The 26,889-nt window shown below is 51.9% G+C and overlaps 1 protein-coding gene and 1 long non-coding RNA gene across 2 annotated transcripts in view; one reads left to right on the top strand and one right to left on the bottom strand.

The window, feature by feature from the left end:
• RPS24 (ribosomal protein S24) overlaps positions 1 to 26,889 on the top strand; it is a 700,934-nt gene that overhangs the window by 642,763 nt on the left and 31,282 nt on the right. The window lies entirely within an intron of this gene.
• Positions 8,212 to 17,107, bottom strand: LOC109550136 (uncharacterized). The gene is made up of 3 exons (XR_002176518.3): positions 10,553 to 17,107; positions 9,009 to 9,910; positions 8,212 to 8,788 (listed from the first exon to the last, which is right to left on the bottom strand). It is a non-coding gene; the product is annotated as an uncharacterized lncRNA (long non-coding RNA).

Here is a 26,889-nt window from a genome sequence, read left to right as displayed (position 1 = left end):
CCTTCCCTTTGGAGTAAGAGCAGGAGCAGCTCTGGAAATTTCTAAAGGCAGCATTTCTTCAAAGCATGTTCTCTACAACATTGGCCCTGAGAGATGTCCTGCGAAAAAAACAAAGGAAAAGAAGAAGAAGTTTGGAGAGATGCTTCATGCTCTGCTCTGCTCTCGTGGTTCCCAGTGCACACTGGAGTGATCCAGGCACTGAGAAGGCCTGCAGCATTTCCCAGATGACGCTTTATCCTCGGAGCACTTGCTCTGAATGGGAGAACACACTCCAAGGCTGGAGGGGAAACCAGGCTCAGGCGGGAGACGCAGCGCACACGCCCACCAGCAGGAGACACTCTTCTCTGTGGACCTGTGCAGCCTGGAGTCCCTCCCTCCTGCTGTGTGCGCTGGGCATCTCCTACCCTGCCAGGAAGTCCCTGATTCACTCAGCATCCCCAGGATGGAGTTTTCCTGGAAGTCCTCAGGGCGAGAGCAAAACCAGTGTGGGGAGGCAGGGACAGACTCTGCATAAGCGCATTACACTTATGCAGAGCTTCTCCGGACCGCGATGAAGATGCGTGTGCGAGGCCAGGCAGGCCGACTATGGGGGCGGGGGCGGAGGGAGTCAAGCTTCAGAGGGAGGCTGGCCTCTTCCTACCTTTCAATTCTAGGACACTGGGAATGCGCTCAGGGAAACTCGAGTGGCCCTGGATAGACCCTCCAGGTGCAAACCCCTGTGACGGCCCCCAACACACTTTACACTAAGATGTGCTTACCTGTCTGGTTCCCCAGACGGAGAGCCCACGGACGGGAGCCCACACAAGGTGTTCCATCTGTACGCCTGTCCCCGGTGCCCGCGTATGTCTGGTCCATGATGGGACTAGATGCAGATTTACTGAATATGCGTTACATTTAGGTCAGTGACTGTTGCATGTTGGGTCCCCTGGGAAGCAGGCTCTGAGCAGGAGATTAGTGTGGGATGTTCCTGGGATCCACACCTGTGGAAGAAGGGCAGAAAGCAGGCGTGGGCCGAGGGAGAATCAGGCTGCAATGAAGTCAGGGCAAGCCCTCAGCTGCCCCATGGGAGAACGCTGAAGCTGGCGGCTTTCCACAGCGGTCCTGCGTTTAGGCGTAAGGGCTGGGCCTCTCCACCTTGCCTGCTGGGGTTGGAGGGTGTGACCTTGACAGTGCAACTCTCTTCAGTCAGCTAACTCCTAAAGAGGGCTGACCATGGAACACTCTCAGCTGAAAACCTTCCCAGCAGCTGGAGGAGAAAGTCCTCCTTTCCTGCGGGGGAGACCTGGACACCCAGGACAGATCACGAGAGTCCCATACTGCTGACCCCGCCCCCGGCTTTGCCATCCACTGATCTGGGTCTTCCTTCTCCTCCTGGCCCCTCTGCCCAGGCCAGCTCTCCCCTTCCCTCCTTCAGCTTTACTTAGTGCAGGACAGGGGCTCCTCCGAGGGACAGCCCCCTTGCATTGGGGGCTGGAGCAGGACATGGTCATGCTCCGTGTTCAACCTGGTACTCCAGGACCCTGGAGCAAAGAAGGGCTCCTTGGGCTGTCCCTGCTGGGTCACCCATCTGGGCACCCCTCAGCCGTGTGGCATGTGAGACACCGCCGCCAGGTCGTGATCTCTGGGCTGTGGACCTGTTCTGGACAGAGCCCAGCAGCCCTGCCGTGAACCAGGAGGGCCAGCACCCAAGCCCACCGCAGCAGCCATCGCTAAAGAGCATCCCTGAGTGGGGGACACATGGGGCTTTGTAGACCGCAGCTCACGTTTCAGGACATGAATAACTGTGTGCATTTCTGTAGGAACTCATGTCTCCCAGCATCAGTTTCTTCTGTAAATGAGATCGACGAGAGGCACAGAGGAGACACTGGATAACTGTTTGTAGGGCAGATGGGGGAGAGTGTGGTGTGGACCACGCTGCTGGGCGACCCCGGCCGGCGAGTGTCCAACCAGGGCCGGGATCAGAGCGAGCTGACAGCATCGCGGTTAAGAACAAGGGCGCAGCCCAGCAGGTCCTCCATCCATCCACTAGCTGGGTGACTTCCACAGTTTGCCACACCTTCTGCTGTTCATTTCCTCTTCGTGAAGCAGGGATGATGGGGCTCAGCTCAAGGGGTGCTGCACCCCGAGGCTGGAATGAGAGTATGAAGAGCGCCATCCACACTCAGCACACGCGTGATTTTGTTCTCACTATTATGCTCAGTTCTGCTTGACTCCATGTCCACACAGCTCTTCGTCGCCCCACACAGCCCACCCCCTCCCCTCCAGCATGAATATTCTCTGCATCATTTCGTGAATAAACTCATGATCCAGACCTAGCAGGGCAGCCCGCTGCTTTTGCCTGGAGTCTGAGCTGGTCCCTCCTGCATCGAGCCCTCAGAGAAGCTAGTGAGGTTCCCAGGAGGAAGAAATGGATTGCTCGGCCAGGGACTTTCCCCTGCTGTTCTCTGAGCTGGCTGGGGGTCCCATTAGTGAACCAGCCCAGCTTTCCCCCAGCAGGAGAGGGCACTGGCATGTAGGATGGCCTGGAGCTGCGGGAGTGCCCAGCTCTTAATGGAAGGGGACGGCAACCCCAAAACGCTGTCCATTAGCAGCCTCTGCTGTGACCCCAGCCACTCCCCGCAGAGTGCATCTCACCATCTCCCGGTGTCCCATCTTTGCGGATGGCAGACGTTTTCCTGGCCCAGGATTCCTTGTTAGTGCTGATGGAAATGCTCATGCCTCAGAAGGACTTGGCTGCAGGGCGTGAGGGGGCTTTCTCAGCAGGCTGGTGAGAAGAAAGGAAGGGGCCTTGAGTGGGCAGTGGCTGGTCTGCCAAAGGGGTAGTTGTTGTTTATGCACAGTGGCCCCAGCCAAGGGTGGCCATGCAGTAGCAGGAATCTTCAGCTAGTGGTGATTTGGGGAGTTTGGGGGGGCCACAGCTCCATGGTTTTGGGGTTGGCAGCAGTTGGGAGGAGTCTGTTCAGTTCCACATTGGGCTCCCATCAGCGAGGGAGGTGGAATAAAGACAGCTCTTAGATGGGGTGTGTTTGGGAACTGGAGTATGAGGAATGCTGACACAGGGGCTGGCTGAGGGGCAGGGCTGCAGGCACAGTGCAGAAGTGGGGTAGAATATGGGTGGTGGGGGACTCTCTTTGCAACCACAGTCCAGGAAAGGGCCCGGTTGTAGTGCCTGGGCAGGCCCACAGGAGGGAGGGAGGGAGGAGGTCACACCCCAGCACAAGGCTTAGGAAAACAGCAATGAGATTTTTTAGAATCACTAATCGAATGTCATCATTCCACTGCTTAAACCTTCCAGTGATTGCCTGTGCCATGTGCCCTGGCCAGTTCTTCACCCCACCTTGCGTCACCTTCCTCTCCTCCCAATGGTCTAGCTACTGCCAATTCCTCACAATTCCTCTTGAACACTCTAAAAGGCTTTCCCTACCCCAGGCTCTTTGCACATGCTGCTCTATCTGGCAGGAAAGCTCTGACTGCCTTGGGCTTCGGTACCAGCCCCTACCCCGATCTTCTCAAAGTCTTTACTTAAGTATCAACTCCAGGGAAGGACCATCTCTGCCCACCTTATCTAAATTATCCCCACCATCCTAGTATCCTCTATTTTAACATCCTGTTTCGTTTCCTTTAGGCTTCTTATCAGAATTCATAGTTATCTTGTTTATTTGGTAATTCACTTGTTTATTGTCTGTCTCTCCCTCAAGTTGAAAGACTCCAGGAGGGTAGGGACCACCTCTGTCTCTCTCACTTGCCATTATTGCCAGCCCCAGACATTCAGGAAGCTCTCAGTAAGTGTCAGCTGTTATTTCTACTATTTTATTACTGCCGTGGTGGTTGTTACTGTAGGCGCGCAATAAATATCGCCTGAACGTTGAATGAATATCAAGATTCACTCTAGGCCCCACTAGCCGGGGGGTTGTGACACCAGCCGTGCTGCAGGCCCTGGGCGGCAGGAAAGACCTCCCTGCTCACTTCTGCCCCTGGTCCTTTCGGGGGCCATCTCGGCGGGGCATGCCAACCCCCGGCCCAGGATCACTCGGGCTCCATCCTACCTCTTGCAGGCTTGCCCAGCTGCTGGAGTCATCCCGGTGTTTCCCCAGCACACATACTATCATCTCTTCACCGTGAACTGTATTTAAAATGTAAATAAAAAAAGGCTTTTAGGAGATTTAACTGTTTCCCTTGGTATTTAAATTATTCAATTATAACTAAAGCTATTAAAATACAGTTAATTAAAATTGTTAGATTGTTTTCCTTTGCACTGATCACAGCGTTGCCCGACTTCTCCCTCTAGCTGTTGAATTCCTATTAAAAATGATAATGCCTCGCTTTATTCATAAATGCAGCAAGCTTCCCGCACATTCTTCAAGTGATCTCCTCAGTACAAACCGCGCTGTTTTCTTTTCTTCTAGCAGCGAAGCGGAAATTCTGCTGTAGTCTTTAGAGGTTTAATCAGCAGTAAAAGGACTCAAAATTTAAACATTAGCATTACCGAGTCACAACAAATAATACAAACCCCTGTAAAAAACTGTCTAGTTCTGTTGCAACGTAATGTCATTAGAGACCAAAGGAGAACCCGGAGGTTTAATAAAAGGTGGGACCTAAATAAAGGTTTCATAACTCGCAACATAAAATCACCAGATCCACACGTTAAATATTTTATTTGAAAGGTTTCACGGCATTTCTAGTGGGAATAGATCTGTCGTGGAAGTATGGATGGGTTAGTGCTGCCAGAACAAAAAAAAGAAAAAATGAAGGAAGGAGGAAAGAAGGCTTCTAGGACCAGCTCACATCTCGAGTTTGGCATGTTTAAGATGATGCACCCCGAGAAACTAATTGGTTTTAGTGTTTAAACTCCTGGGCTATGTGTTCACACAAGGATAATGGCTGTTCCAGGTAATGGTGGGCAAGGTGGCAAAGGCACTTAACTTTTCAGAACGTGGCAGGTGCCACTTCCGGCATTTGGAGTGATTTGTGAGCCACGTGAGGTGGTGGCAGTGACAAGTCCTAGTTCCCACGTGCACAAGGGGAAGGTGTAGTACAGAGATGCACTGGATTCCGCTGGGGACTAGCTGACTAGGAACCTTCCGTGCTAAGTTGGGGGCTGGGCAACAGCATCCTCCCCTTCAGGAGCTCACAGCCCCCCGAAGCCCCCGTAAACTGTGTATGGATGCAAGTTCAGACAGTGCTGACCCTGAAAGCCTTCCTGTGAGGGTGAGGAGGGCCACAAGGGAGGCTTGGTGTTGCGGCCGGCTGAGAAAGTCTCCATCGTCCAAGAGAGGGAGAGCACGTGGGAAGGTTAAGGCAGGGAGGCGGGAAGGAGCTGGCAAGTCTGGGACACTGGGACGTTTGTAAGATCTGGAACACGGGCTTGGGTGGGTGTGGAAGGATGGGGTGGGAGAAACTAAATTTAGGAACTTGATCAAGAAGGGCCTCAAAGATCATCCGTAAAGAGTTTTGGCATTTTGTCAACTACTCGGAAAGCTGCCAACAACCGGAGCCCATCAAAGACTTATGCTGGTCACAGAACTGAACACTGGGAGGAACTTCGATTGTTAAGCAAACAAATCAAGCCTGAGGGTTAGGACCTGATGCATCCTACGTACTGAAGACCTACGGAGAAGCTCCAGGATGGGCTGCTGAGCGAGTGGATACCCTGTCCGAAGGGTGGTCTCTGCCAGTCGGAGCCACGGGGCCCATACCTTGGTCTGCAAGTGCCCTGGGCCCTCACGTGGTCCTCCAGTCTTCATCCTGGGCCCAACCACTTGCGCGTTCTCTGTTGGGGACTTGAGTGTTCACCTCTAAGCTGCAGGGTCAGTCCCTGAGCTTCCCAGGCTCACTGCATATGCCTCTTCACCCAGAAGCGCACAGTGCCCCAGAGAAGCAGGAAAGGGAACGGCAGGGTGATAACATCCACACTGCTGGTCGTTAGGAAAATGCCAGTGAAAAGCACAATGAGACATCACTGCAAGTCCATTGGAAGGGCTCTAATGAAAAAGACTGGAAATGCCAAGTCAGTCCATGGAGAAACTGGAACCCTCTCACGCTTCTGGGGGTAGAGCCACTTTGGAAAGCCACTTTGGGAAGTTTCTTAAACAGTTAACACATACCTACCATATGATCTAGGCATTCTGCTGAAATGAAAGCGACGTCCACACAAAGACCTGTACGCAAAGCATGGAAGCTTGATTCATGACTGCCAAAAACTGGAAACAACCCGAGTGTCCATCAACATGGGACTGTATAAACCAACTGTAGTATATTCATCAGATGAAATACTACTCAGCCCTAAAAAGGAATGAGCTATCAATGCATGCTATAACAGGGATGAATCTCAAAGCAAATATGAGTGAGAGAAGCCAGGCAAAAAAGAGTACATACTACTACTACTATTTATATAAAATTCTAGGAAATGCAAACCAACCTATAGTAAACTGTTCCCTGGGGCTGCTGGGGCTGAGAAGGGCTGGTAGGGAATTGTGACAAAGGAACAGGAGAGGGCTTTTCAGGGTGATGGGTATGTTCATTTTCTTGGTGGTGGTGATGGCGTCATGGGTGTATACGTATGTCAAGCTTATCAGCGCACTTTAAATGCAGGCAATTCATCATGTGGAAAGTATACCTCAATAGAGCAGCCTTTAACAAAATTTAAAAAGCCAGGACTTTGGAGTTTTCTGTTTTACAGTGTTAATGTTGACATAGCTTTAAATGCATTGAGTGGCAAGAAGAGTCAAGCATCCCCTGCACATCCTTCCCCAGGTTCTCCAGTTGCCACATTTGTCTCAGTCATTTTATTATTCTCTCTCTCTCTCTCCCTCCCCACCCCACCCCCATCTATTTAAGATGGGGACACTGGGGACACTGTTCCCTATTATTCTTAAACACTAAGTGTGTATTTCTTAGGAACAAAAACTTCTCCTACATTTCCATAGTATAGTTATGAAAATCAGGAGATTTAACATCCATACAAAACTATTTTCTGATCTGGATTCCATATTCAGATGTCACCAGTTGTCCCCATAACATCCTTTATAGCTATTTTTCCTGCCCCCCAGGATCCTCTCCGTACTACGTTTGGCCACCGCGTGTCTAGCCCCCTCTGACTGAGCTCAAATCCTGACTCCATCACTTACGTATCCTGTGACCCTGGGCGTTCACACCTGTGATCTCTGAGCTGTACAACTCAACCCCGACGCCTACTCCTGGGGCCTGAGGGAGAGAGAATGAGAGGACTTCTGGACTGTGTCTTCACCACAGGGCTGCACACAGGAAGCATTCAGGGAGTAGGATTATAGTAAAACAGCCCAACGCACTAGAGCCATCGTCGCAGACCCTCTGCAAACGCCCAGGGCATACAGGCTGACCCCCAGCTGGGCCAGGGCCCTGGCAGCCCTCTCCTCCTGCCCAGCCTCTCCCTGCCCACCCCTTCCATCACCGGCTGCTGTCACACCGACCCAGAGCACTGAACTCTTCTGAGCAGTGCATCCTCCAGTGAGGGAGGCAAGCGGGTTGCAGTGTTGACTTTTCAAAAGCTTCCGTTGATGACACTTTCCTTCTTACATCTGAAAAAAGTGCCTCTTCCCTTTCCTCTCCCTATTGCATATTATTCAGTTCTGTAGGAAGCTCAGTCTCAGCGGTGCAGGTGCCACCAGCCTATCTCCAGTCATCTGTCCTGCCCTCCTGGAGCCTCCCTACGCAGATGGGAACACATGGCCGGCCTCCCTGGCCGCAGCTGAAGGAGCAGGGCGGAGGGCCGCTGCCTGTGAGGTGGCCTGGGGTGAAAGCTTTGCCCTCTGGAGATCATGTGGTGAGCTAAACCACCAGATCACCTCTCTTGGATACTTTGAATGTAGTCAGAGAGTTGGCTGGTCGGTATATGTAAAACACGGAAAGACCAACAAGCAGACGGACGCAGCTCAGGCTGCAGAGAGCCTCCAGCGAAGCAAAGGCCCCGCGTGCGGGCCTGAGATTGAGGCACGCAGAGGAGGGGGAATTGGTGGGCTGGTGGCAGCTGGAAGTCAGCGCAGAGAGACCGAGGGGCTGAGAGCTGCCAGGGTGAGAAGGAGAGTGGGGAACCCACACATGATGGTAAGGACCAAGGGCCCCCTGACCTGCTGGTCCTTATGGCCTTGGTGGGCTTCCCCTGTATTCTTACACTGTACAGTTGTATTCACTTCCTAGGGCTGCCTAGGTAACAAATGACAACAGTCGGGTGGCTTGAAGTAAGAGAACTTTATTCTCTGACAGTTCTAGAGGCCAGAAGTGTCCGCAGGATTGGTTCCTTCTGGAAGCTCTGAGAGAAAATCCATTCTATGTCCCTCTCCTAGCTTCTGTGATTGTCAGCAATCCCTGGCATCCTCTGGCTTATGGACCCTCACTCCAACCTCTGTCTTTGTCTTCACGGGAATCTTCACAAGGCCTTCTCTCATGTGTCTGTACGTCTTCTCCTTTCTGTCTCTGGTAGGGACACTTGCCACTGGATTGAGGGTCCACCCTCCTCCAGGATAAGCTCGTCTCAAGATTCTTCCAATAATTACGTCTGCCAAGATCCTTATTCCAAGTAATGTCCCAGCTTGTGGGACTACAGATTCTGGTCTTCACTATGGCTCCCTGGATCCTTACTGTAAAACTTGAAACCTTTGCGAACCTCATGCTCTGGAAGAATTGGTGAATCTCCTGGGAGGGAAGAGTCATGGGTTTTTCCATGAATCAAAGTGTCTCCGGTGATCTGTGAGCCTCATTCTTCCAGGCCTTCGCTTTCCAATGGCCCTGCTGGTCCAAGGCTCTTGGGCAGCTGGTGGAGAAAACATGAGGAAGGAAGTGAGGGTTTTGCAGAGGAAAGACAGGTGTAGCCCTAGAAACAGAGGTGGTTAGTGCGCTGTAGATGGTGCGGAGATGCCAGAGCAGGCAGGGGGGCAGGGAGGGGTCATGACAGGAGAGGGACACCAACTGGGCTGCTTCCCAGACAAGTGGCATTCGATCCATCTGACCACTCTGAGCCTCAGTGTTCTCACCTGTAAACTCGATTTCACCAGTGCCAGTTGAGTCCCTACAAGGTGCCAGAACCACGCTGGGTGGAGGGCATAAGGCAGTGAGGGGGCATGACTCGTAGGCCCGACGAGCTCCCAACGTGGTGGAGGAGGCTGGTGCAGGAAGGACCCAGGAGACCCTCAGGTGGTGAGAAATGCAACAGCCTTCGGTATAAGCCCTCTGGTAACACTGGCAGCCAGGTGGGCAGGGGACCCCTGAAGTGGGTGATGCTGAGCTGCTGTTAAAGAAGCATAAGAGCCGGTCAGCAGGATGAGAGAGGCCAGAGGTCCAGCCTGAGCTCACGGCCCAAGCAGAGGCACGGCCCCTGGAAGGACTTGGTGTATTCAGAAATCACAGCATCACCTCCAAAGACTGGACGGTGGGGCTATGGTGGAAACTCCAAGGAAAGGGGCTTGTAGAGAGAGGGCGCAGTCCTTGAATGCATGGGAGTTGAGACTTTAGTCTATAGCTTGTGGGGCTGTTGGAGGCTATGACACCAACCGCAGGATGAAAAAATTTGCGGTACAAAAAGATCACTCAGACAGCAAGAGCGGACGAGAGGGCACGGGCTGGGAGCACGAGACCATGAGAGGCTATTGCAATATCCCCAAGAGATATACAAAGGGCAGTGGCGGAGCAACGGAGAAGAAGGAACGGACGCGAGAGGCATTTGAGGGGCCGCACGCGCGGGGCTTGGTGACCTCACATCAGCCTGCTTCTCGAGCCTGTCTGCAGGTCACGGGAGATAATGGATGCAACGCACTCTGAAGACTGCAGAGCACATCGTCAGGGTGCTGCGGCGGGTTTCTGCTGGATGCTGGAGGCTTTCATGAAGTGAAGCCTCTCTCCTCCTCCCTGGCTCATCTCTGATGATGCTTTCTTTTGCCTGTAAGCAAGGGGGAGGGGGGCGGGTGAAAAACAGAGACATTAAGTGCCAAAGCTTATGTTAATATAGCATTAAGGTTGAAAATGTAATCTCCTAGGAGTCAGGAAATTCTGAACCCGGGGTTTCCATGGTAACCCAGCCACACTGCTCCTCTGTCCATTCGGGCCCTGTTTTCCTTGTTAAATATGATCCCGTCGTATATTATATTTTATCGAGCTAAATGTGTTACCCACAGCATGCAGAGCCCCAGTCAGCAGCAGCGCGGAGCTGCAGGAAATGTGGTGTGTGTGTGTGTGTGTGTGAGAGAGAGAGAGAGAGAGAGAGAGAGAGTGTGTGTGGTGTGTGTGTGGCAGGGGTGGACCTTCCGAATTCACCTGATATAACACAGCCACATCTTAGGTCCTTGTATCTAATAAATGGAATGTAATTCTATTAAGAGCAGCTCCTGTGAAAATAAATTGAGCAACAGTGCTGCAGCCCTGTGCTCTGAGGGGGGTCTATCAGGGTGCCCACTCCCCCTGGAGGGACCCAGCCGGGGTCTCACAGCCTTTTCTCAGCACCCTCTCAGCCCCAGGAGCAGGGGCCACACTCCACCCCGGGATCCCTCCTGGACTGAGCTCTGAGGAGGTGGATTGGAATTACCTGGTCCAGTGGTTCTTCACCCGCGCCAGCCAACTGAAGCTCATCTGTCACTGTTCGTTAGCATCCCAGGGTGCACCAGGCTCCGCAAACAGATGCAGAAAGGAAATTCGATTCTCCTCCAAACCCTCTCTCCCACTAAGGCAGCACAATGGACAAAAGCCTTCCTTGGTGGCAGCAGAGATATTAGGAAGGAGGAGGGAAATGGCTTGTCAGGGAGGACAGCTCAGTGGTGGAATGTGTGACAGAGAAACATCTGTAGGTTAATGTGGTGGAAAGACCATGGAATGTTAGAATCAGGCTGCCCGGGACTCGGCTATCTCCCAGCCATGTGGTCTTCAGCAAGTCTCTTTATTTCCCTTTGTCTTAGTTTTTTCATCTGCAAAACTGGGATAAAATTACCATTAACCTCACACAGGCTTGTTGAAGGATTAAATGGGATAATTGATGCAAAAGCTCACTGTAAACGTCTAAATCCCTACACAAATGTTACTCTTACAGGGAGCTCTAGAAAACCATGCTTCTAGACTTATGGGTTCCAGAATTAAAGGATAGATCTAGAAGAGAAGTTGGCAAATTTTTTTCCATAAGGGCTCAGATGGTAAATATTTTAGGCTTCGAGGGCCGTGCTGTGACTAGTCAACTCTGCCACTGTTGCTCAAAAGCAGCCAGTGATAATACATAAATGGATGACCGTGGCTGTGTGCCAATAAAACTTTATTAACAAAAACAGGAAGTAAGCTGGAATTGGCCTATAAGCTGTGGTTTGCCAGCCCCTGGCCTAATACTGCCTTTGTAGAAAGCTGTTTTCTTTTTTTGAATGCTGCTTTTCTGCTCAGAATTTAAATCTGCTTCCTCTCCATCCTCCACCCCTTGCCCTGCCCACCTCCCACCCACTCAAACACATACCTACTTCTTTATCTGGACAACTTGTAAATCTTCTAGAGTCAGTAGAGTCCCCTCCTCCAAAAGCAAATAGCAATAATCCCTTGGCCTTTGTCTGCTTCCCTCATAGCCTGTGAGATCCTTAGGGCAGCCAACTCTGTCACCCCAGGCCCTAGGTCCTGGTAGAAGTTCAGTGGATCTTTGCAGAATGGATATAAGGGAAAACACAGCATCCAAGGGAACTGGGACATTGCCGTTCTCTCACGAGGTCTGTGAACTGGGGTCGTTTCAAAACTCTTAGGTCTGGCATCTTTCATCAGGAGCTGCTCCATCAGAGCTTCCAGAACAATCAGAAGGCAGAATCACCTTTGCAGACCCAGGTCAACATACGCGCCTACCTCATGAGCCAAGGGGCTAACGTTCTCTCTCTGGAGGCATGCTGGAGCCCTGGGAAGCAGGCTGGATGAGCAGGAGGGGTCAGTGCGGAGGGTCTGGCTCTGAGGTCGTGACAGTGTAGTAGCTACTCACTCTGCCCTCAGGGAGCCTCTGCCTCCACTAGCCTGGACAAGTGACATGACATGTGGAAGCTTCCAGAAGTGCAGCAGCCCTTTCAGAGTTCACATTTGCAAGCCTTCTTCCTCCTCCCCCTCCTGGGCAGAGCACACAGGCAGAATGGAGTTGTGTAACTCACCTCTGAGTCACACTTCCCCCTGCACAGTATTTGCTTTCTGCCTGACAAAGCCCAGTTTCCCCAGGACAGCCAGACAGGCTGCTATTGTTCCAAAGTCAGGGCCCGGTGGTGGGCTCTTCTGCCCCCAATACACCAGCTAAGACATCATTTTTCATTGCCACGTTGGGGGAGTAGACATGTGGGTGGGTGAGCCTGCAGGGTGGGAGTTCACGGGTACATGCAATGTTCGTGCATGCGTTCACACATGGCGTCCATGTGTCCTCAACAGTTTTGTGTGCTGCATAGGTGTGTGACTGGGGCCCATGTGCCTACGTGTGAGTATTTAGGCATATGCTTTCTTGTATATGCGAGGCTGTGTTGTTCCGACACGTGCCTGGGAATGTCTGCTGGTCGGGCATGTGCGTTTGTCTGGCTCTGTGCATGTCTTTAATTTAGGACTCTGCTTCTCCTGGAAGAAACGATCAGTTCCGTCCTCTGGCCTCAGCAGATGAATATTTTATTACCTTGCTTTTGCCATGGCATTAGGCAGTTTTCCTGTGAAAAGCCAGAGCATGACACACTTCAGGGAGGTGGAGATGTGGACTCTGATATTGGAGCACCAGCAAGGAAATCACCCCCTCCTCCTGAGACGAAGCCCCAGGAGGGCTCACAGATGCTGCCTGCTAGTGTCATTAGGAACTGATGAGTCAGCCGCTTTTCCCCTGTCCCTTGACGGCGTTCTCTCTAAATACAAAGCCGGCACACCCATTTCACAGGAGGCGTGGGAGAACCCCCTCCTGCCCCTCCTGAAGCTAGCCTAAAGCAGTTTCATTTTTTCCCACCTACCTGGTCCTCCCGTGGAGGAAGATGCTTATGTCCTGGGAGCCAAAGGTCACTGTGTGATCCAGACGGCCAGCAGAAGGTCCTGACTTCTCCCACACCTTGGCATGGGGGTGAGGCAGCCACGTTGAGGAAAAGCCAGGCGACACTGGAGCCAGGAGGCCATGGAGACAGCATCTCCCAGCCACAGGGCCCTCCCAGTCCCCAGCCATGGAGTGACCCAGCCACACATTTCTCTGTAGCTGGGCTGCCAGGAGCAGTCCCTAAGACTAGGATTTGGGTGCGAGTAGTTTATCTGGGAAGTGACCCCAACCTAGGAGCACGGTGGGAACACAGGGAACAAGAGAGTAAATACAGACAAGCAAATTAAGCACGTATTAATGCAGAGGTATCTAGCTCATTCCCCCGGGGGCCGTCTGTGAGGCCGAGGGACTGAGGCGTATGCCCACCAACTCTTACCTCACCAGTCCAGGCTTGGCTGCCCCATAGGCAACTAGCACCCTCTGCTGTAGAGCCTGGGCAGGCCAGGGGCGTAGGACTCTGCTGTTCCCCGGAGGGGCACGCAGCCTGGCCCACATCTCTAGGTGGCAGGTGCTAACCCAGCCCCCGGACCTCTCTCGGTTGCCCTCTGCGTCCTCCCTGGTCCTCGGATGGTGGTGGAAGCTCTCCAGGCTGCCCTCTCCAGAAGGGAGCAGGGATTCCCCACTGGGCCTGTGTGGGGCGGGGAACGCTGACCCCCGCTGGCCGTGAGTACCCGATGGAAGCTCTGGGAGCCAGACATTCTGGAGCTCCTGCTCTGTGTCAGGCCTGTGCTCAGCACACATTATTTTATGTAATCTCCACGGCAATGCGATAAATTAGGCACAACTACCTGTGTTCTACAGAGAAAGAAACTGAGGTTCTGAGATGCCCTCTCACTTCAGGTCACTCTGCCCAGAAGGGACAGAGATGTGTCCGGGCCGGTGCCAGTGGAGTGGGTCTTCACACATTTGCATCTACTTCCTACTGGTCTGTGAGCTCCTGGAGGGCAGGGCCTGACCCATTCCCTCCAAGCTCCTCCAGAGCCTGGAGCCTTGTCCCCTGCGGGTGGTTATTAACCGGAGGCCCTTTCATCTCTTCGATTATCTATCTACCCAATCAGGAGTCACTGTGCCTTGGCCAACGTCCAGTGGAAGGGCCTGCGAGCAGCTCCAGCCTCAGGCTTCGAGCCGGCCGCAATGGCCTTCCACACCGCTCCAACCAAAGAGCTGAGTGTGGGTCTGCCCCGGTGGAAACAGGCAGGCGGTAGCGTCACATGGACTTGGGTTTAAAATTCACTCCCCCATGACCCAGCTGTGCGGTCCTAAGCAGGTTGCCTAGCGTCTCTGCACCTCTGTGAGCTCCAGTGGCGGATTCGGCCTCCCACACAGCATGCTATGAGGCTGGAATTCGAGAGAAGCATGTCAGACCCCTAGGCTGACTTTCAGGAAGCTCTTAGTAGAGCTTATGGGTTCCACCCCGACCAGAATGTGAGCTTTCTCAGGGCAAGGAAAGGGGTTTATTTGTCTCTGTCTTGGCCACACCCATCCCAGGACCTAGCCCTGCGTGGACGTGTGGTAAGTGGCGGTGCCGTTGAGCTGTCCTCAGTTCAGTGGTGTTTATAAGGACTTGCCCTAACGCACAGGCTTCAACCAGAGGACGGACAACTGAGTGTTTTGCAGCCAGGACTCCAGCCTGTGTGTGCAGCTCTTTGAAAGCATAGTGGTTCCCTTCTTCCCGTTTGTTTTCCTTTGGCCGGCCTCCTCCGTTCCACACCTGCAGTCAAAGGCTGCCAGGGCCAAGTCCCCAGGCTGCGCTGAGTGAGAGCTCAGGGCAGGGGGAAGAGCTGGAGGGCCTGCAGACGTAAGAGTGAGGCAGGCCAGCTGTCAGGATGTTAGGCTTGTCTCCAGCTCCCTGGCCACCGCAGGGCCACACCCTGCCACCCAGCCCTGACCTCTCTTGCTAGCCTAGCTCTGCTGGGGTGGTGGTACCATCTTCCAGCTGCCAGAACCCCGAGCTGGGGCCTCCATGGCAGCCCGTGCCTCCTCCTCCCCTCACATTGCTTTCTTCCTGACCCATCTCCCAAGGGTGTCCAGGGGTGGTCCCTCAGCCACCCTTCGCTCCTCTCCTTCCCCGTCCTCTGTGTTTGGAGATGCTCACCCCTGCTCTAAGTTTTTCTGGTGCCACAATGCTTTTCTCTTTCCCCTTTGATAAAATCCTTGCTTCTAGCTTCATTCTGTACCTTCCTGACTGTGGATGGTGGTGCCACACTGATGAGTCTGGCTCATCCGTGGGCTGTGGAGAAATTCCCACGTGGTACACACCATCCGTACATCAGGACCCTTCCTGCCAAGTGATTGCTCCGTGTGCGGCCAGATCTCCGCTTGTTTCCTTGCTGCTTCTCCCAGCGCAGGATGCCTCTTTCTCCTCCACCACATCTGGGTGGATTGGGGAGCCGCTGAGCCCAGTTCTGCCCCATTCACCCACTCCTCCTACAGCTGGGGGCTCACGTGCCAAGCCTGGCACTGGCGGCAGGCGCCACGGAGGGCAGACGACTAGCTAGGGGATGAAAACCTCTATTCAGGACAATATCAAATCCCTGGCTCCGGACAGAGAGACAGGTTTGCTCCCGGTCCGAGACATCGCCTGCAAAGCGAAAGCCGATACCAAGAGAGGAGCGTCTCGTTAATACGGGCTCTGTTCTTTTCACCTGGCAGGCCAAGCACAGCGGCTCACTTGTGCCTCTGAAATCCTAACTGGCTCCTGGCTGGGAGCTTTGGGAACTGCTTGGGAGACGTTAGGCAGAGTGTGCCAGGTGTACACCTAGCCAAGTCCCAATTCAGCCAGGGCAGGGACTGGAGAGAAAGACCCCTGGACGGCGGACCACACGCGCGCCATGCGGTCACTGTCAGGACGAGGCTGGAGCCGCGTGCTCCAACCTCCCCAGTGTCCTTCAATTGCCTTTTCTTCCCCCCAGACTCCTTTCCAAGCGTATGCCATAAGGTGGGTAGAAAGGACTCATACAATATGGGTATGGAGGGCCATGAGTAATTCTTTCACTCTGTTTCTCAACTTTTTAGGGTCAAAAACCTCTCATAAACCTTGAATGCCATAGTCACTCTCCCGAAAAAAATGTACACCCCCAAATTGAGCATATAATTACATGGTGTTCACAGACCCCAAAAGCCCCCCCTTGGCTAGCTCCATGGGGTCCACGTTAAGAATATTTTCCAATGTCTCCTTCAACGGTTGGGAGAACGAAGGCCAAATAGGGCGACCTCACTTTCCCAGGAAAACAGCATGCTGCTGGCAGAGACTTGATCATATTTAAATTTTATTTGGTTAAAAATAAGTATGACAATTCACAGAATGTATTTTTCAAATAAGAAATATCAAACTAAGACAAGCCAGTGGGCTTGCACAGCATCACTAGCTTTTCTTCCATAGATCCCTTCTCTCCATCCTCCACAGTGGAAGAAGTTTTAGATGGGCACATGGAAGTCTACAATTCCCAGCATCCCTTACAACTGTATGGTCTTGCCTCTAAGTGTGGCCAATGGCATGTTATCAGATTTCTAAGTCATATCTTTGAAAAGAACGGGTGCACTCCCTTCCTCCTTTCCCTTATCCCACCGGTTGGAATGCAGATGTGTCAGAGGGAGTTGGAGCAGCCATTCTGGGCCACATGATCAAGGCTGGGTATCAAAGATGGCAGAGAAACGAGATAGAAGGAGTCTGGGTCTCTGACTATCGTGGAATCACCATAGCAGTCTGGGACTGCCTACCCAGTCTTTTATCTTCTTTCAGCCACTGATTTGAGTTTCTCTGCCATAGCATTAGAATCCAAATTTTAACTTACAATCTAAGAGACCAGAACATCCCTAGATCCCACTTCCCACCTCATCCCAGTGGTCCCCAATCCCATCAGCAATGAGCATCACTATCTCTCTTTCCTCTTCTTCTCCACCCATTGCCACTACTCTACTCCAGGCCATCTCCCTCTTGCCCCTGAACCACTCCAGGGATCCCCTGGTTGGTAACTGCGTTATAGCCGTTCTGCCATCCAGTCCAAAGCACCTTTCCTGAAATGGACACCCAGACCGGACGCTCTACTCTTCAGCCCTTCAATGGCTCCTTGTTCCAGCAGAGTGAACCTCACCCCCCCCCCCCGCCGCAGTCTGGCCCCTCAGCCTGCCTCACCAGCCCCAACTATTGCGGCTTCCTTTACGTACCCTCTGCTCCCAAAACATGGAATTGCTTGCCCTTTTCCAAGCACCCTGCAGCCTCAAAAGCCTTTCCACCATCTCCTGGACAGCCTGGTGTGTTCATCCTTCAAGGCTGACCTCCTTGGCCAGCCCACCCAGCACCTCCTCCTGCGCACCCCCCGCTACCCTGTCCACAACTCCAATACAGCCTGTAACCGTGTCATTGTTATTGTCCGTCCCCCGTGCATGACTTTCACTGCCAGAGAACTAGAATGGCTCCCCTAGGTGCCTACCACACAGCGGGAATAGAGGCTCTGCTCAAGAAAGCTGTTGAATAGAAATGTATTTGCTGGAATAAGAGCTAGAGCTCAGCTTCCTTGACGCCTCTCTCAGGGCCCAGTCTGCTTTGTGGGGCTCTATCACCCTAGTGAGGAATTTACTCCTTCCTTCCTGCCCTCTTTCCCTCCTTTATTTCCTCTTTCTGTGAGCATAACCCCAGTGCCCCCGTGATGCTGGTAGAAAGAGCAGAAGAACTGCTGAGTATTTGTAGAATTCATAAACACATGCATTTAGTGAGTGAGTATTTTATTTTACATTTTTGCTGGTCTCTGTGCTGGGCACTGTGAACACATGTGGAGAAGGCCCCGACGTGCCCTCCAGGCCTTCCCAGCCTGAGAGCTCAGAGGAAGCCCCAGCTGTGGAGGAAGTGGAGGCATCAGCTCCCCAGCACCTCATGGGTGGGTCTCTGTAACATTTACTTTTGCCTGAGAGATGCAACAGGACTCGAGGAACTGGTCTTTCCCGATCCCATGGGCGGGCTGGAAGAGGTGAGAGGTGGAGTGATCCGAGCCTTCTGGCAATGTGATGAAGTCATTTGCAGAAAGACAGGTTTGTTCTGAGTGTTTTTCCACATGACTTCATCCCCCAGCAGGCTATGCTTGGGCCTTAGTTTGCGATGGGCCCCAGCCCCAGCTACCTGGAGAGAATGGCCCCGATCCCTTTTCTGGGCAGCTGTGCCAGGACAAGCTGAGTTGCCTGCCGCCCTGTGAATGGCCCAGTCGTGGGCAGCACCCACCATGGCAGGAAGAGGCTACAAGGAGCCTGAACTAAGTACTGCAGGGGCTCCAATAAGTGGGCGCTCAACCCTGTGGTCAGGATGGGGTGAAAACTTCTCAAAAAGGGACTCTTGAGTTGGGTCTTAAAAGATGAGAAGCAGTTTTCAAAACAAAACCAGAGGAAAGGGCATTCCAGGCAGAGGGATAAAAGAGGCTGACTCAGACATCTATTAAAATGCATCTAGGAGCTGGAGGAATCAGGCTCCTGGACTTTAGACTATACTACAAAGCTACAGTAATCAAGAGAGTATGGTACTGGCACAGAAACAGAAATATAGATCAATGGAACAGGATAGAAAGCCCAGAGATAAACCCACGCACATATGGTCACCTTATCTTTGATAAAGGAGGCAAGAATATACAATGGAGAAAAGACAGCCTCTTCAATAAGTGTTGCTGGGAAAACTGGACAGCTACATGTAAAAGAATGAAATTAGAACACTCCCTAACACCATCCACAAAAATAAACTCAAAATAGATTAAAGACCTAAATGTAAGGCCAGACACTATCAAACTCTTAGAGGAAAACATAGGCAGAACACTCTATGACATAAATCACAGCAAGATCCTTTTTGACCCAGCTCCTAGAGAAGTGGAAATAAAAACAAAAATAAACAAATGGGACCTAATGAAACTTCAAAGCTTTTGCACAGCAAAGGAAACCATAAACAAGACCAAAAGACAACCCTCAGAATGGGAGAAAATACTTGCAAATGAAGCAACTGACAAAGGATTAATCTCCAAAATTTACAAGCAGCTCATGCAGCTCAGTATCAAAAAAACAAACAACCCAATCCAAAAATGGGCAGAAGACCTAAACAGACATTTCTCCAAAGAAGATATACAGATTGGCAACAAACACATGAAAGAACGATCAACATCGTTAATCATTAGAGAAATGCAGATCAAAACTACAATGCAATATCATCTCACACCAGTTAGAATGGCCATCATCAAAAAATCTACAAACAATAAATGCTGGAGAGGGTGTGGAGAAAAGGGAACACTCTTGCACTGTTGGTGGGAATGTACATTGATACAGCCACTATGGAGAACAGTATGGAGGTTCCTTAAAAAACTAAAAATAGAACTACCATATGACCAAGCAATCCCACTCCTGGGCATATACCCTGAGAAAACCATAATTCATAAAGAGTCATGTACCACAATATTAATTGCAGCTCTATTTACAATAGCCAGGACATGGAAGCAACCTAAGTGTCCATAAACAGATGAATGGATAAAGAAGATGTGGCACATATATACAATGGAATATTACTCAGCCATAACAAGAAATGAAATTGAGTTATTTGTAGTGAGGTGGATGGACCTAGAGTCTGTCATACAGAGTAAAGTAAGTCAGAAAGAGTAAAACAAATACCGTATGCTAACATATATATGGAATCTAAAAAACCAAAAAAAAATGGTCATGAAGAGCCTAGGCGCAAGACAGGAATAAAGACGCAGACCTACTAGAGAATGGACTTGAGGACACGGGGAGGGGGAGGGGTAAGCTGAGACAAAGTGAGAGAGAGGCATGGACATATATACACTACCAAACGTAAGGTAGATAGCTAGTGGGAAGCAGTCGCATAGCACAGGGAGTTCAGCTCAGTGCTTTGTGCCCAGCTAGAGGGGTGGGTTAGGGAAGGTAGGAGGGAGGCAGATGCAAGAGGGGAGAGATATGGGGCTATATGTATATGTATAACTGATTCACTTTGTTATAAAGCAGAAACTAACACACCATTGTAGAGCAATTATACTCCAATAAAAATGTTAAAAAAATTCTAATCACAATAAAAAAAGGAGGTAGTGAAAATTAAATACAAGTAATAAAAAAAAAAAGATGCATCCAGTGCAAACCAGGGAGACCCCAAGAGCAGTGGTATCTGCAGAGGGGCATGTCATCGCTACCCAAGAGCAGCATGGTCCCGGGGTTATATGGAGGCCCAACAATGCCCGCAAAGACCCAGACTCACCCACGTTTCTGCTCAGCCTTCCTTAGCGTACTGGCTTTTTGTTCATTGTGTGTTATCACATGATCAAAAGATGGCTGCTGAGGCTCCAAACATCACATCCGCTCGCAACCATGTTCCAGAGGGGAAGAAGAGGATGGGGAGACTCAAGGGAATGCTTCCACTTTCTGTCCTGAAGCTCTCTGGCATATATCCCTGTCTAAGCCTGTTCGGGTTGCTATAACAAAGTATCATAGACTGGGGGGCTTATAACTACAGAAATTTCTTTCTCACATTTCTGAAGGCTGAAAGTCTGAGATCAGGGTGCCAACACGATCAGGTTCTGATGAGAGCCCTTTTCCGGTTGCAGATGGCCAACTTCTTATTATATCCTCACGTGGTGGAAAGAGGGAGAGAGAGCTCTCTGGGGTCCCTTTTATAAGGACACTCATCCCATTCATGGGGGCTCCACCCTCATGACCTAATCACCTCCCAAAGACCCCCACGTCCTAATACCATCAAGGGTATTAGGTTAGGGTTTCAACACATGAATTTGAGGGGTTCACAAACATTCGGTCCATAGCGATCCCCTATTCTCACTGACTTTGTCATTGGGCTGGTCACCACCATCTGTGAGGAAGGCTGGGGAAGTGCCTGGCAAAGGGGATTAAGATAACCATGCCTTGTTTACACTGGGGCTGCTGAGGGACTGGGTACCAGAGTGTCTGCCCACCACTCCCACAGCATCAGAGCTCTGCTAGCAGGGAACACAGCTGGTTGGAAGAGAGGAATGGCTGTCGGGTCGCCAACGAGCAGGGCTGTCACATGTGTCACATGTTGGTAAGCGTGAGTTTCCGTGGGGCTCAGTATAGTGAAGATGGCAGGAGAGGAGGCTGGCCAGACAAGAATTTGAATAGAAAGATTAGGGTCTGGGGCTTTAAACTAAGAGCAGCCCATCCAAGAGCTGTGGACATGAGGTTGGTTCGTGTTTTAGAACTAGAACTCTGCCAGCAGCGAGCACTACCTGGGGGGACAGAGATACCCCAAGGATGGTCGTGTCATTGTCACTTTCCGTCTGGGCAAGTCTGTGGGTCCCTGAGAGCAGGGGCGGCATTCACGTCACCGTCCTTAGTGCCTTCCACAGCGCTGCTCCTACCGAAAAGGATGGCTGACTGAGTGAATGAATGAATGAGTGAGTGAGTGAAATTCACAGCCTCTCCTAGCATCAGCTCCCTTCTCTCTATCCTGAGATCAATAATAGCAGTTCTTGTCTCGCAGGGCTGCTGGGAGAATCAGATGAGCTGATGGCTGCCACAGTGCTTAACAAACGGGAAGGCAGTGGGCAGAGAGGGGGAGGCAGATAGGGAATGTGGGTCGCCTCGAACCCACACGATGCCAAGCACAGGCCCCTGCCTGCTGGCACCACTCACCGCCTGACCACACGGAACTGCCTGGAGGGGCCTGAATGGCCGTCCGGGATTTTCAGAAAAGAAAGCAAGGCGACGCCCAGTGGGTCCTGCCAAAGACAGTGATGGGAGAGTGATGAGGATAAACAGCTGTCTGTCTCTGGTAACGCAATTAGGAGCTAAAATATTAAACGCTTTACGGCAGGACATATATCTCCCACGTAAGGAGCTGCCTCTTGCAAAAGCAAGCATTGTCCAGGCGGGAGGCAGGCAGGCAGGCAGGCCCACATCTCAGACCCAGCAGCCTCTGAAAAGGGCAACGACTTCACATTCCATCATCATTTGGGGAGCTCCTCTTACTTCCTCATCACCATCATTGCAGTTGCCGTTTACTGAGTGACTACTGTGTGCCCGGAGCACTGTCAGAGACTAGCTTGTAGGCTGAACCACTTTTTCTTTTCAAGGGAAAAATGTGGGGTAAGGGAGATATGCAGAAACCAAACTCAAAGATATTAAGTAACTTGCCTACCGTCAGCCACCTCGCGAGAGGCAAAGCTCCTTGGCAAGTACTGTCCTTTGCAGGAAGCCAGCACAGAAGCTGGAGATGGAGTGACTTAGTAAGTGGGGAGGATGAGATTTGGCTTGTCCTGGGATGTCCCACAGAGCAGGTGCCCTGCTGTGCCCCTGGCTTCCCAGGTGCTGGGATAGATGGACGTGAGACTGATTTGGATGTGAAACACACAGATTTCCTGGTTGTCTGTGTCTCAGGGAAAGGTCTGTCTCGCCACCTCTTTGCTTTGATGGTGAATGACTGATTACTCTAATGGGCTTTGAGTTGACACAGATTTGTGGTAAGAATGGTGGAATTTCAGGCATCAGCAAAGAGTCAGGGCACCTCATAGCACTTCTGAAAGCATACTTCTTAGGCAGCCAAACACTTCTGGGCACGTGTTTTCAGAGCCCTGTCTATGTCTAAATCAGGGTCACTGCTGATTCTCGTTGGGAGGTTCAGGAGGAAAATCATGCAGCCCTCACATGAGGTTAGAGGATGTTTGCCAAAGTCCATTTGCATTCATCATCTCATTTTCTTCTCAAAAGAACCTTGTGAGAGAAATGCAGTTTCAACCCATTTTATAGATATGGAAACTGAGGCCATAGGCTTTTAAAATGGCATGTGTGGCCCAAGAGACAGAACGCATGTTTGCTGAGCACTTGCTATGCACTAAGCTTTGGCTGTAAGAAACAGAAGGATGGGTGTGTGCAAAGGCCCTGAGGTAGGAAGGACCTGCCATGTTTCTGGAGCTGAGAAGTGGCCAGTGTGTCTGTGGGAAGGTGAGCAAGGCCCCCCTACACTTGCAAGGGCCCCTAGGTTGTGCTGTGCCTTCTGGTGGGTATCTAACTTTGGTCTAGAGCCCTCTCCATGCATCCGGGGGACGTGGTCAGCCCCGGCTTTGAGCAGCAGCCCCATCTTGCTGCTAGGAAGCCCCCCTCTCTGCCTGCCCCCTTCATCTGTCAGAATCCCCCAGTGTGCACAGAGCCCCACCACTGTGGCCCCGTGCTCCCTGCCGGGTGTGGTCCCTTCACCTCTCCTGGCCCCCCTCCTTGTGTCTGCCTCCATCTCTAACTGGCAGCATTCCTAGAAGCCAGTGGGTGGGTGCTGAGGGGCCAGCCGAGGGAGGGCTGTGCAGGTTTCCACGAGCGTTACATCTGGAGAGGGAGACCGGAATGTTTGTGTCTGAAATTTAGCTAATATCCCAGGAATTTCTCCTGGCGTTTCAGAGGGTTCCTAGGGGGACTGCAAAGCTGGGATGTCTGGGTTCTGGGGGCGGGCTGGCCTTGCTCAAAGCCTCTTTGTCTACACGGCTCTGCCTGTGTCGATCTGGCTCTGCATCTGTGTGGCTTTGTGTGTGTATCTTTCTGTTTAGAGTGGATGTGTGCATCTCTGTGCATGCCAGTGTGTGTCTGGGTGTGGATGTGTGTCTGTGTGTGCCTGTGTATGTGTGTTGTATCTGTGTGTGTCTCTGTGTGGGTCAGTGTGTGTGTATCTGAGACACACACACTGTCGGCGTCACAGTGTCTCTCGGTTTCTTGGTGTGTTGGTGGGTCACCACAGGCCTGCCTATGTACCCGTCCCTCTCTGAGCTTTGCCTCTGCAAAGAGGTAACTCTCTCTGGGACTCTGGACTTCTGCTTTTGTCTCTCCCTCACCACCCTTGGGCTGGGGTTGGACCTTGCCCTCCCTGTGAGTAGCGAGTGGACAGTAGGGAGAAAAGAGAAAGAGTAAGTAAGAGGCAGGGGTGGGAGGGAAGGAGAGAGTCAGAGAAACAGGCTCCTCTGTGAGTCTGTGTGGGTCTGAGTGTGTCTGTGTGTGCACACATGTGTGTATGCATGTGTGTGTGCATGGCTGCCTGGCCGGGAAAGCGTCCTCGCAGGCCAAGCCTTGCTTTCAGCACCACCACAAAGAGACCTGAGATGCCCTCAAGCTACATTTTGGTTCTCTGGACTCTGCAGCCGGAGCCATGACCCACCCTCCTGCCCTCGCCCCTCCACGCATTTGGTCACAAGGCATTTCAGCATACATTCTCCAGCTGAGTCAGCCTCTCCCCTCGGCCCCCGCAATACCTTTGCCTCTCCCCCCATAGCCCACTGCTCTGCCCTGCACCCCCCCCCCCACCAAGTCCTGTACACAGCCACGGCCACATCACACTCCCTGGAGCATCTCACGGCTCCCTGCTCAAAGACCATGCAGACACCGCCACTGAATGGTCAAACTTCATGGAACCAAACCTACCGCTTCTGCCAGGAAGTCTCCCTGGACACCCCAGCCCGGGGAGAAGCCTCTTCCACCTGATCCCCTTGCATTTTGCCTGCATGCCTCTGTGACTGTCACCCTTTGGGCTCCAGGTGTCCACCTCACCGACCCCTGTAGACAGGAAGGGACAGGGCAGGATTCAGCTCTGGTTTCCCACCACGTGGTCCACTGCCTGGAACTCAGTAATCTCCACTATACCGGTCCCTGGACCAGTAGGTCACTCCCAGGGCCTTCTAAGGTAGATAAAGAAGCTGGGGGACTTGATTTTCCACAGTCCCCTGACAGCCACTGTGTTCTGTGTCTCCTTTAATGTATCACCACCTCCCAGAAACACAGCACTCCAATGCCCACCTCCAAACTCCTAAGTGGGCCGAGGCACCCTGGCTCCTCAGATGCGCTTAGCATCCTTAAAGCCCAGGTGCAGGCCGCCTCCCAGCAACGTTGCTCACAACCTGGCTTGCTGGCCTCGCAGCCCCCCAGAGCCTCCACTGAACAGTGAGGCACCCCTCAGGGCCCTCCCACTCCATCAGGGGACCTCATCACCCCACCACTCTGAAAACATCTCAAACACATGGGTAGTCTCTTTATCTTAAATTTTTTATTTTTCATGGGGTGTATTCGTCGCCTAGGGCTGTGGTAACAAATTACCACAGATTGGGTGGCTTAAGCAGAAATGTATTCTCATATGGTTCCAAAAGCCAGAAGTCTAAAACGAAGGTACCAGTGGGGCCTCAGTTCTCCCCGAGGCTCCAGGGAGACCCCTTCCTTGCCTCTTCCAGATTCTGGTGGTCACTAGCAATCCTTGACGTCAAGTTCCTGGGCTTGCAGACGCATCACTCCAATCTCTGCCTCTATCCTCACCAGGCTTTCTCCCTGGGGCTCTCTGTGTCTCAGATCTCTAGCTCCTTATAAGGATACCAGTCAGTGGATTTAGGGCCCACCCTAAATCCAGATGATCTCATCTCAAGATTCTTAACTTAATTACCTCTGCAAAGGCCCTATTCCCAAATAAGGGAATATTCCACATTCACAGGTACTGGGGGTTAGGACTTGGGCATATCTTTTGGGGAGACACAATTCCACCCACTTCATGGAGTTATCATGCTAGAAACTCAAAAATACCTCTTTGGCCTAAACAGCTGATGATAACAAGTAACAGAGACTGCAGGGTTGTCTGGGTTGGAGGTGACCTAACGCACTTGGTGATAGATGCCCTACATGATCTGCATGTCGGCTGAAACATCTGCAGGGACAGGTAGCACATCGCCCGCTGGGCACGCCAGCTGGCGAGAGAGGCTGGGTGACTGGTGAGGCTGTCAGGGAGCCCCGGAAGGAAGGATGGTCACGCACTCAAGACTCCTCCCCCTTTCCTGAATACGTGCGGCTCCTGCGCTTTTTGACATCAAATCAAAGAGTGGATCCTGGCAAAACGAAGAAGAATAACTCAGGGGGTAAAAGGCAGCAAGTGCTTCCAGGCCTTCGGAAGCAAGGCTCTCCCCAGGACGTGACCGTGAGCAGTGCGGTGGCAGAGTCCCGCTTGCAGATCTCTGTGCTAATCCACGCTTACAGAACAGCCCTGAGGGAGGCCAGCCTTCAGGCTCTCTGGGCGTCACCTATGTGGTGGAATCACCAATGCTGTGGCCCTACATGTCTCAAGGTCACTGCAAGGCCCATGTAACCTATGGACCCGAGCCACTGTGTGCCTGTGAAGGCCAAGGCTATGCTCATGGTGAGGGAAATTGCAGCATCTGGGGCCCAGCAGGAGCACAGCAGGCAGCTTGCTTCTATGAGCTCCTTAACCCCCAGGAGCTCTGAAAGGCGGGAGAACAGGCAGGCTCGTGGCATTATTGTGCACCTACTACGTGCCAGGCATTCTGCGAGGCCATGGCCTGCAGGATCTCATTTAACTGTGCCGAGCGTTCTGCCCGGCACAGGGGTTAGGAAACCCATGTCTTTTCACAAGAGGAAAGTGGAGCATAAAAACTGACCAAGGTCATGTCACCAGAAGACTTTTGAGTGTCTACAAAGAAGTCACCAAAAAGTGGCTTGAGGTGAGAGCCAGTGTGATGAGGGTCAGGTTTAGAAGCTCAAGTTCATCTGAGACCTGGATAGACGTTCTGGAGCCAAAAATAAATAAATAAGCCACTGATTTCCCTGGAGGGGACTCAGGCCACCTTACATTATTTCATTGGCTCAGGAGCCATAACAGCTGCATTTTATCATTCCTCAGAAATCCATAAAAGGGTTGGAAAATGCTGGTGCTTGTGGGGAAAATGGATGAGCATTTCAATTTAATTGTGGGCCCCCACTGCTCTGTGACGGGGCCTTGAGATATCACTTATGGGGCCTTGGGGTCCCAGGTAGAGCAGTGGCGAGAAATGTTTCACCTCCGGGGCTCCAGTCCTCATGAGTGATCTCTTCTGCCCAGCCTTTGG

The sequence above is a fragment of the Tursiops truncatus genome, chromosome 16 (genome assembly GCF_011762595.2).
Source record: "Tursiops truncatus isolate mTurTru1 chromosome 16, mTurTru1.mat.Y, whole genome shotgun sequence".
NCBI lineage: Eukaryota > Metazoa > Chordata > Mammalia > Artiodactyla > Delphinidae > Tursiops > Tursiops truncatus.
This window is presented reverse-complemented; position numbering and strand designations above follow the sequence as displayed.